Below are 12,173 nucleotides of genomic sequence, written 5' to 3' on the forward strand. Positions count from 1 at the left end.
CAGTGACATGTCTATTTCTTGAAGTGAAGGGTTATTTTGTGTTCTGAGTGTCTTTATTATTTAACTCTGAACAACTGTTAACAACATGCACTTTGAGCAAAAAGAAGCTTTGATAGAATCTACTCTCATTCAGCTTTTCCCTTCACTCCAAACACCGTTCATCACCTTGAACACTTGTTCCACTGATCTCTCTCTGTTCCTAGAAAACACAGAGCAAATTCTGCTTGGTACAGCAGCATATCTTAAACTAACAGTTTGTAGTTTTTAAACACACAACCAAAAATATTTTGATTGAGGGAATAAAAAAAAGGGACATTTCAGGAGTCACATAAGAAGTTTCCAAGACACTGGGACAAAGTATGAACAAGTAAGACATATGGTCACGTTACATATAGTTGTCAAATTTCATACACTGTGGCACACAATTCCGCATGGAACTTTCACAATGAATCCTTGTTTAAGACTGTTTCAGTTATTCCTTTCAGTCTGACAGCTTTCTAGTTGCAGCACCATCTCCTCTAGATGGGGACACTTGGGAAAAGGAGAGAACAGCTGGGAATTTAGCAGAAAGATAAGACAAAAGCAACCTGGGATAAAAGGTAAATTTTTAAAGACACTATTTAATATGAAGGTGCAACAATTAATATGTGCCAGGTTTAGATGAGTGACGATTAGTAAAAAGTAGGACTGTCACTTAATCACAGTTAACTCATGCGATTAACTCAAAAAAATTAATCGCTATTAATCACAGTTTTAATCGTACTGTTAAACAATAGAATACCAATTGAAATTTATTAAATATTTTGGATGTTTTTCTACATTTTCAAATGTATTCATTTCAATTACAACACAGAATACAAAGTGTACAGTGCTCACTTCATATTTTTATTACAAATATTTGCACTGTAAAAATGATAAAAGAAAAAGTATTTTTCAGTTCACCTCATACAAGTATTGTAGTGCAATCTTTTTATCATGAAAGCACAATTTACAAATTTTGTTACATAACTGAACTCAAAACCAAAGCAATGTAAAACTTTAATGCCTACAAGTCCACTCAGTCCTACTTCTTGTGCAGCCAATCGCTAAGAGAAACAAGTTTGTTTACATTTATGGGAGATAATGCTGCCTCATTCTTATTTACGTCACTTGAAAGTGAGAACATAGCTGGCATTCCAAGGTATTTACTTGCCAGATATGCTAAACATTCATATGCACCTTCATGCTTTGGCCACCATTCCAGAGGACATGCTTCCATTCTGATGATGCTTGTTAAAAAAATAAAGTGTTAATAAAATTTGTGACTGAACTCCTTGGGGGAGAATTGTATGTTTCCTGCTCTGTGTTTTACCCACATTCTGAAATATATTTCATGTTATAGCAGTCTCGGATGATGACCCAGCACATTGTTCGTTTTAAGAACACTTTCACTACAGATTTGACAAAATGCAAAGAAGGTACCAATGTGAGATTTCTAAAGATAGCTAAAGCACTTGACCCAAGATTTAAGAATCTGAAGTGCCTTCCAACATCTGAGAGGGATGGGCTGTGCAGCATGCTTTCAGACGTCTTAAAAGAGCAATGCTCCAAAGCAGCAGCTACAGAACCCAAACCACCAAAAAAGAAAATCAACCTTCTGTTGGTGTCATCTGACTCAGATGATGAAAATGAACATGCGTTGGTCTGCACTGCTTTGGATCGTTGTAGAGAAGAACCCATCATCAGCATGAATACATGTCCTCTGGAATGCTGGTTCAAGCATGAAGGAACATATGAATCTTTAGCACATTTGGCACATAAATATCTTGCTGGCTACAACAGTACCATGCGAATACCTGTTCTCACTTTCAGGTGACATTGTAAACAAGAAGTGGGCAACATTATTTCCTTCAAATGTAAACAAATCTGTTTGTCTGAGTGATTGGCTGAACAAGAAGTAGGACTGAGTGGACTTGTAGGCTCTAAAATGTTACATTGTTTTATTTTTGAATGCAGTTTTTTTTGTATATAACTACATTTGTAAGTTCAATTTTCATTATAAAGAGATTGCACTACAGTACTTGTATTAAGTGAATTAAAAAAACAATTTCTTTTATTTTTACAGTGCAAATATTTATAATAAAAAGTAAATATAAAGTGAGCACTGTATATTTTGTATTCTGTGTTGTAATTGAAATCAATACATTTGAAATGTGGAAAACATCCAAAAATATTTATATAAATGGTATGCTATTATTGTTTAAGAGCACGATTAATCACCATTAATTTTTAAAGCACTTGACAGCCCTAGTAAAAAGACATTTTCAATATGGGAATTTTGACTGTAGGACTCATTTTTCTGCTGGTCTGACAAGGGCAGAGATTTTTGGTCATCAGAGATTTTAGGCTCATATAGTCCACATAATCTCTCAGGAAAATGGCCTGAGTTTATTGTTTCTTTCTGTGATTTTGGGTCCTTTAGCTGGCAGGGGTATAACATTCAACTTTATTTCACTGATTTTTTTTTAAATGGGCACCAACTGACTTTTGTTGATCAGAATATTTTATAAACTGAAGTAAATTAAAAAGTGAAATTAATCCTTTCCTTTCACCCTACCAAACTGTCTTTTCTTGTCTGAAGTAACAGGTGCCACCCACCTTCCCCCCCACCCCACCCCACACACACACTCTGTCTGTCTGTCTCTCTCTCTCTTCTATACAAAAGAGCCTTCACATTATGACTCCCCTAACCTCTCCAAGGAAAGGATTAATTAATACTGCCTACAGTGAGCCCTCTTCTTGGATCTCCACAGTAAATGTCTTAAGGAAAAGGCAAATGGAAGCCACCACTGTGTCACAAGCTACTTTTATAAGCCTATGTCGTACAGGTTCTTGAGTGACTCTTGCAATTAGAGAGCAGCACTAGAGGAGATCAAAGAGTAGGCTAAGAGCCAAGATCCCAAGAATATCTCTGTAAGGTTTTCTTATAGCACCCATGACCATAATGTCTAACGGCCTCATCCTGTATCCACTGAAGTGAATGGGAATCTTTCCATTGACTTCATTGGCAGTGGCTCAGGCACAAAATGCTGAAGTAGTAGAAAAGATCTTTCCCATGTTCTAGAAAATGTTGCTCTCTTTCCCCCTCCCCACAATGCTTTTTAAAACCCTTTGGCTATAGTGAGAAAACTTTAGTTTTATGGTACATTACACATATTTGTGTTTCCAGTGCTCAAGGCGTATGTGGGTTATCTGGCATTTTTACATTACTCTGCAAATATAAACAGACTGACTTTACCTTGACTGGAACTAAATATAGCTTATGGCTTTGATACAATATTTGAGGGAGGGGGGATATTTAACAAGCTACAGGAAACCGAAAAAAAATTGCACGTGCTAGGCATAATACACGGCAGTAATATTTCCTGAAAATTGCTGGCTCACACTGTTTACTTTGGAAGAAGCAGCTGCGTTTGGTTCCAAAGTGGATTTCTGCTCATGGCACGGTTGGTTTTGCTGTTAACATCACACACTGGGATCGTAAATTTGACACTCAATTTCAGAGTGAAGGTAACAATTACCAGGTGTATAAGCAGGCTATTAGCCAGGATGGGTTGGGATGCAACACCATGCTCTGAGTGTCCCTAAACCTCTGACTGCTAGAAGCTGGGAATGGGCGACAGGGAATGGATCACTTGATGATTGTCTGTTCTGCTCATTCCCTCTGAAGCACCTGGCCACTGTCAGAAGACAGGATATTGGGCTAGATGGACCATTGGTCTGACCCAGTATGGCCGTTCTTATGTTCTTACACAAGACTTTCTTTTGGAGCTACTCAATGATGATCACTGATGCACTACAGGGGCCACTGAGGAGCATGAGACATGCCACCCATGAACACACCTCTTCTGATTTCTGCATACTGACATCTCATAGAGCAAAATTAATATTCTTAATAATAAATAATAATAATAATCAGGGTATTTTATGTGGCAACACAGAGCAGTAATTCCTAGGCCAACCAGCCAATTTTCAAACTCTTTTTGATCAAATCCCCTTTCCATCGCCTCCACAAAACAATCCAATTGGAAAGATTCTCAACTTGCTACTAAAACACTCACATAGTCAAAGCCGAAAACCAGCTATCTATCTCAAAGCCTATATGACAATGAGCTGATGTAAATTCACATTTAATTAAATCACTTCATCAATTTGGAGAGGTTAAGGCCAGAAAGGACCATTATATCATCTAGTCTAACCTCCTAAATCTCACAGGCCATTAAATGTCACTCATTTACCACTCCACTGAGCCCAGTAACTTGTATTCTCATCCTACCTGCCTATTTTCTCAATGTACATCTTATGATACAAGAAGGGAGGATTTCCTTATGGCCAAAAAATCCACACAGCAGCTCCCAAGAAACTCCATATGGTAGCTCCCAAGTGACTAGCACTTCAAAGGACAGACAGAATAGGGTGACCAGATGTCCCAATTTTATAGGGACAGTCCCGATATTCAGGGCTTTGTCTTACATACGTGCCTATTACCATCCCCCATCCCAATTCTTCACACTTGCTATCTGGTCGCCCTAGACCAGAATTTTGAATTCCACTTGCAAAGCCTTTCAAAACTGCAGAATTAAAGATTTTTGCCAAAAAAGGTGGGTCAGAGTCAGTAGATTTTACATGGAATGTTAAAATACAAAGCTGTTTTGCTCAGGTGAATAAAAGTAGCAACAGTGTAGAATCTAAATGGAATTTTAGGAAATGGTTTAAAACAGGGTTCTGTTGACCATGGTATGTGGAGCACTGATGGAGTGGTCACATGATGTTCCCTGTTTCCAGTTGCTCATCAACCAGGAGCTGTAACCAAGTAGAAGAGTTGCCACCAGAAAAGTTAAAAATTACTAAATAAATATTTTCCTAATATTTCTCTTTTGTAAACAAATCCTGTAGTTATCAATAGATAACATGTCTGTCTATAGATCAGAAGATTTCAGATTTGACTCCTGCCTGGCTTGTAGCTCTGACCTCAGCAGCCTGGCTTTTGAGCTCCCCTTCCCCAGAAGCAAAGCCCAATGCTTTGTGGCATTGAAGGTTTTGCTCAATATTTCATATTCAATGCTATGTGGTTGCAAATGTGAGAGGTGATCCAGATGACTATAAATGGCAAAGGAGTTGTCCACAAGACACTCATTTTTCAGATGTGGTCCATGCCTTTGAAATGCCTCATTTTAATATGTCAATTAGGTGTTTTAACAAGTCCAATAAACAATTTGTGATAATAAAAAATACTTAGCACTTGGACAGTGCTTATCAACTTTGAAGTGTTTCACAAGCCTTTTGTCATGTCAGAAAACAAGACACTAATTGTAGTTTTGTTCCCATAAAAATATTAGGGAAAAAATTAAGGTTGGATGGTTGTGATAAAGTAAACACTGACCCAAACCTTGACCTGGAACTGAACTTTTTCTGAGGTTCAAATCATAGGTGCTGATCAGCTGTTCAGTAGCAGGCAGGAGGTGCTGGGGGGAGTGGAGTGAGGGTGGGACATTGGGGGAAAGGGTGGAGTGAGAGTCGAGCACCCCCAGGGAAATCTGAAAGTTGGTGACTCTGGTTCAAATAATGTGATGTACTCACAAGTACTCAGCTTAGTGCTTCTGGTTCCATCCATGACTGGAAACAGAGTACTGATACAGTATATCACAAGAGTGACTCAGTATTTCTATTCCAAACAGAATCAGGAAGCATAAGAAATCTCACAAGGAAGCAAATTCTCATTAGCTTTGCAAACAGATGTTTTGGGTTCCAGTGAATTCAATAGTTCATATAAAACTTGAGCAACCTTAGGGTGTATTATTGTATCATTGCAATATGTTTACTTTGTGTCAGATAGTGAAAGGATATGCAGAGAGTACACATCACTCAGTCTCACATGTCTGCGTGAAAAAACAATAGGTCGTCTATATTGTCACACCCATGTAAAAGTTTATCCTTTCAGGGCCTTCCCCCAGGGTTGGCTGATCAGCCAAATGGGGTTTGTTCTGATGATGTACAATAGAACCTCAGAATTATGAACACCTTGGGAATGGAGGGGGGGGTAAAGGAGACAATTGCCCATAAGCCCGCAGCAGGGCTAAGGCAGGCTTCCTGCCCTCCCTCGCTCCACACCGCTCCCGGAAGCGGCCGGCATGCTCCTGAGGCCCCTGGGGGCGGGTCTCTACCCACTGCCTCTGCCACAAGCACCGATTCCACAGCTCCCATTGGCTGGGAACTGCGGCCAATGGGAGCTATGGGGGCAGTGCCTGAGGGCAGCGGCACTCTGCGGAGACCTCCTGAGCCCCCTTCCTAGGAGCTGCTGCCAGAAGGGTGTGCCGATCACTTTCGGGAGCCTCCTAAGGTAAGGGGCGACCCTCTGGCCCCCTCCTGAACCCCCACCCTCTGCCCCAGCCTAGAGCCCACACCCCCTCCTGCACCCAAACTCCTTCCCAGAGCCCACATCCCCTCGGACAGGGGCCCCACAAAATCTAATAGCCTCAGGCCCATAAAAGAGTTAATCTGGCCCTGTTTGTGGCTATCACAATGCCCCAACTTCTGACTGTACCAAATATGTTGGTGTCAAGGTTCACAGAAGAGAAAAGAGATCAGAGGGAAAAATTTAAAAACAAAAACAAAAAAAAGAGAGTGAACTCTGCGCTTCCATCTTATGGCTCCCTTTCTCTCTCTCTCATCTCGTCTCCTTTCCCAGTTATGACTGTGGGATTCCACTGTCTGTTTTCTATGGTAATGGAAGAACATAGAACCTGTGGTTAAGAGGAAACCAGGGAGACTTAAAATCTTATTGTTCATTTTTTTTAAAAAAAAGTTCTGTTTCAAGATTTTGATGATGTCCCTGGGAAGTTAATTACAGCTCCCTCAAAGCCTCAGACAAAAGAAACTGGGAAATAATTGACTTAAGAGAGCATAGGTTAAACATACTAGTCCCAGTGAATGCAGAGCTGCAAAACTCAATTCTGTAAAAGGGAGAGACAGAAGAATCAGGAAGGACATGTCATTACAAACATTAAATACCAGGCCATTTACCCAGCTTGTACTTTGGGTTCAGAACTGAATCAATTTTTAAAGAACTGAGACCTGACTAGGAGCTGCACCGTTGAAAGCTCATTTGCAAAGTTCTGAAAAATGTATAGGTAAATTTTCACTTTAAAACTTTGATCCTTTTCTACATCAATCAGAATTATCATCAAAATAAAGCTCAGGTTAGCCGCATCCACTTACAGGGCTACCTTCCACATGCAGCGCCAGATTCTCTCCTGAAGCAGAACTGCACCAAGAGAACTCTGTTACTCAGCTACAGCCAGAATCTGACCCCTTTATACTGTCAGAGCAGGAAATGGGGGTCAAGGCATACTATTGAATCTGGTCCATGGCATTATTAGCAGAGCTGGGTTAAACCAAGGGAAGAGAATGTCAACTCTGAAAACCAGGAATTGTTCAGATCCAGATCTCATTAACAAATTCCTTCCCACAGAGCCACCCCTGCCAAAGTTCAAGGAGATTGGAGAACAGGCTCCAGTTTTGCACCATCTCTAAGTATAAGCATGTGACAGATCATCAAATGTTACTGTCTAAAATGAAACAACAGAAGAACCATCATGAGAATCATTCGCTGGAAGAATTTCTTGCCTTAAGCTTTAGGCCATTGACCTCAGCTGTTCGTAAATCCTCAGGAAGAAGGATGTTATTGCTGTTGTAGAAGAAACCTATATAAATATAAATAAATGTTCCCATTCTCTTGTAGTAATATTTCAATATCTTCTGCTTCCTTTCTTTCTTTGTTGTTATTATTTGTGGTGGTGGTCATAATCAGGCAATTTGTTCCAACAGTTGCCAAAATAAATAAAAATTATAGGGATTGGCTATTGAGTGTAGCTTGCTGCCAGGGAGGAGGTAAGAGAAATTCCTGGATACAGAGCACGTAGTCAGATACTTGTTTATATTCTTAACTGACTGGTGTTTACTTCTCTGTTTCTTTATGCCAGATGGAGTTTTGATTCCTTTGTCTTATGTGCAACAGGCAACAATCCTGCAATATTAATTTCTATAAAAAGCAGATAATGGAATCAACCTACTATTTCAGAGTGAGAAACCTGTTACTTCTCTCTACAGAAAATAGTCCCCTCTGTCTTCTCTCTTATCTAGGGTTTTGTATCACACTCATTTCTACAATATCTGAACCTTCCTCAAAATACAGCGCAGTGGATTTAATACTACTACTGCTATTTAAAAGCGCTGTGCAAGTCTCAAAGTGTTCAGCATTTCAGTCTGAATAATAACTCGAGTCTGAACATTTAACGGAATCCTTTGCTTCTCGTAAGGACATAGCCATTTTAAAAAGTGAGAATGGGTTTGTTTCATTTCCGTCTTCCTGTGTCCATACAACGTTACTTCTTAAACATGATATTTCCCTATGACCCACTGCGTGGTTTTGGGTCTACTGAATTCGGTCTCCGAAGGTGCATCACATAGTAGGGTAGGGACTCTGCTGGTGTAGCTGGGATTGTATTTCATAAATTTACTGTTGCTTGTTCCTACTCTTATCAGCTCATTATTATACAGTTGGTTTTCTTTGCAGCAGAACATTTTTGTTTAAAACTGGGGTTGCTGCGTTTCATTTGGTCTTGCCAGTATATCAGTAACACAAAATTCCTTGTTTAGGGTTGAACATTCTCCGAGGTTTAAAATAACTGTTTAAATCTATTTTTGTCCCAGTTTTTTTTTTCTTCACATATATAGTCATCAATGGTGCACATAATCCTCATAGCAAATGGCAAAACATCAGGCTAAACTCAGCTGAAGACAAACAAGCTGTGTATATGCAACTAACCTGATGTTGGGCTTGGAAAGTCTCATTTTGGGTTATGGAACCCTTTTCCCACCAGGCCCCCTTCTTTCCTGCACAGCCCCTTCCTACAAAGTCAGAGATACTCCTCCCTCCCCGTAGGTCAGGATTTTCCCTATGTAGATCCTTTTTCCCCAGTTGTTGATAACCAAAGAATTCATCAGTTCTGGCAACCTTTCACCTAGGTCCTACATGCCACCATGTTAGAAATTCCATTCTGGTACTTCCCTTTGCCAAAGGGCCTCAAAGCAGATTGTGTGATAGGTTATTTCTCTCCCCTCAAGAGTGAAGAGGGAGGCATGTGCATGGAGCTGAATGTGTCAAAGCCAGAGTATTAATCAACTGTATAATTGTTCTGGTTACAATGGTTCAGGCCATTAGGCAATAGAAGTATTGGGCCTTCAAGGAGCTGCAATATAAGCTGGGACCTTGCCCCTTACATCCTATCTCAGAGGCAGAGCGGTATGTAGGGGCACGTCTACACTTACCTCCGGAGCGATTGATCCAGCAGAGGTCGATTTATCACATCTAGTGAAGATGCGATAAATCGACCGGCGAGCGCTCTCCCTTCCACTGGAGCAAGAGGCACAGGCGGAATCGACGGGGGAGCATCAGCAGTCGACTTACCACAGTGAAGACACCGTGTTAAGTAGATCTAAGTACGTTGACTTCAGCTACATTATTCACGTAGCTGAAGTTGACTAACTTAGATAGATCCCGCCCCCCCGATTGTAGACCAGGCCTAAGAGAGTGCAGTACAAGTACAGGGAAGAACCAATACTGGTTGCATTAACAAATCTTCAAGCCATGGTATATTTGTTTCACTGATTAAAACAGTCCTTTTGTTCTGTTGTTGCTTGCTCTGAATAGAGTATTTTTACATCTGGCTTGCCTGGGCTTTGCTAATGTACTTCACAGGGTTCAGACACATCACTATTAGCTAACTGGAGTGGGAATGTCCTGCTTGATGAGCCTCAGAACCAGCATTATATTCTTTCCAATATGCTCATCTCAAGCTGAATCCCTGATTTTCTCAAATCTCACAGCTGAAACACCATGAAATTTATCTGCCACTGAGACTTCACCCCCCCCCATCTGCTACAATAAAAAGCTTTCACTCTCCACCCTCACCCTCACCCTCCCCTCCACCCCCACTCCCAACCAAATAAAGGAGAGAAAGACGTGTACAGTATGTAATTGGATTACTCGGTAGTGGGTTATGATGCACACAAGCAAACATGGTTATTCAGTTTCCATAGTGACTATGCTGTTGAAGTTATCTATTTCTGGAGTTCCATCACAGACCTTCAATAGCCAGGGATCAGTTTGCAAGCACTCTGCCTTTTTGACAGCTGCCAGCTAGACAATGGGGGAGGAGGAAACATTACTTTTCTCCAAAATATGTTCAGCCGTTTTAAACCAGTGTACCAATGGGACCTTTATAACTTCACAAGACAATTATACCAAAACATTCACAGATTTTCTTCATCGTTTTTAGTGGTTGGTATCGTGTTATCTTAGTAAGATTTGATTCTGAAAAATTGTATTCCTAGTTTTTTATATATTCTTGTGCCTATTCATTATCATGCTAAATCTTAGAGACAAGGTGGGTGAGGTAATTTCTTTTATTGGACCAACTTCTGTTGGTGAAAGGGACAAGCTGGTCCAATAAAAGATATTATCCCACCCATTTTGTCTCTCTAATACCTTGGCACCGACATGGCTACAATTATACTGTATATGCTAAATCTTAGTAATACAAGTAATTGTCAAAACAACTTATTATATCACAGTAGTATATACTAAGCAAAAAAGGTACAGCTAAAAGGATTTGAATAGCAACCTCTGAGCGATTGGGGCAGTCCTCTCCCAGAGGCATGGAACCAAGCAAATATTGCACCCCATCACCTACTATTTAAGGAAGTTTACCCCACCTGAGTGAAACTATGGGATCTTGAACATAGAGCTCTTGGCATTAACACTGCCTTTGAACAGTGGTGTCACTACTTGGAAGGGATCCATCATCCAGTCCATGTATTTACTGAGCTCAAGAACCTCGAATACAGCGCAGGGCCAAGGCCATAAATGAACAACAACTCCAGTGGGCCCTATTCTTTTCTCAATTCAACTTTACCTTGACCTACCTCCCTGGAACTAGAAACAGCAAGACTGACACCTTGTCCCAAAAGATATAGCTCTAACCCACAAGGCCCTAGTCCAGAACCAGCTCACATTCACGTGACCCACTGCCAGGACCTGCTGATGCTCATCCGCTCTTCCTCTGTCTCTGGAGTTCCACCAGATGAGATGGCCATTACTGACTGAGAAACACATGACACCCAAGAGGGGATCACGTTTCTCAGGGACCACATTTATGATCCCCCTGGACTTTCAAGCGTGGCTGTTCTTCAACTATGCCAAGACTCCACCCAGAAAGGACACTTGGGGTGACGTAAAACAATTAACATCTGGTACTTCTGGTGGCCCTGTATGCACCCCACAATAGGGACCTTTATTGCTTACTGCCAGACATGTGCCTGCACCATGATCCCATGCCAGAAAGCCTATGGTCTCCTCCGACCTCTGGACACCCCATCTCAGCCATGGAAGGCCATTTCCTTGGACTTTGTGGTAGAACTATCAGAATCCAGTGGTTTCATGACCATTCTGACAATGGTGGATTGCTTTTCCAAAATGTCCCACTTCAATTCCTGCTTTGATTTACCCTTTGCAGGGTTAAACCACCCAGCTCTGGCTAAACAATGCAGTCTATCTTCATGGCCTCCCAGATCATGTCACCTCTGACCAGGGGCCCCAGTTCACTGCCTGCTTCTGGCACTAGGCCCTACATCTATTAGGGGTCAATGTGCACCTGTCCTCTGTCTACCATCCTCAGTCAAATGGCCAAATGGAAAGAATCAACCAGATCCTAGAACAATACCTATGATGCTACACCAACCATCACCCGGATGACTGGTCTACATGATCACCATATGCTGAGTTCTTGTATAATAATGCAGACCATGCAACCAGAGGCCACAGCCCCTTCTTTGTCAACTGTGGGTCCCACCCCTGATTTCACCCACAACTATCAACATCCTCATTCCCTTTCATTGGCCTCGGACCTAGTATAACACATCCATAACACCCAAGAAGAGGAGAAGTAGGACTACAAAAGGCATATAGACCAGCATAAGCAATAAGGCTCTACCTACTCTGTAGGACAGAAGATATGAATTTCTATAGAGAGAGAAACAGACCTTCTCAGAAACTAGACCACAGGTTCCTTGGC

At 41.1% G+C, this 12,173-nt stretch overlaps 1 protein-coding gene across 8 annotated transcripts in view; it reads right to left on the minus strand.

The window, feature by feature from the left end:
* The window catches only part of IPCEF1 (interaction protein for cytohesin exchange factors 1), a 123,477-nt gene that overhangs the window by 13,744 nt on the left and 97,560 nt on the right, over nucleotides 1-12,173 (minus strand). The window lies entirely within an intron of this gene.

Source organism: Lepidochelys kempii, chromosome 3, assembly GCF_965140265.1.
Source record: "Lepidochelys kempii isolate rLepKem1 chromosome 3, rLepKem1.hap2, whole genome shotgun sequence".
NCBI classification, from domain to species: Eukaryota; Metazoa; Chordata; order Testudines; family Cheloniidae; genus Lepidochelys; species Lepidochelys kempii.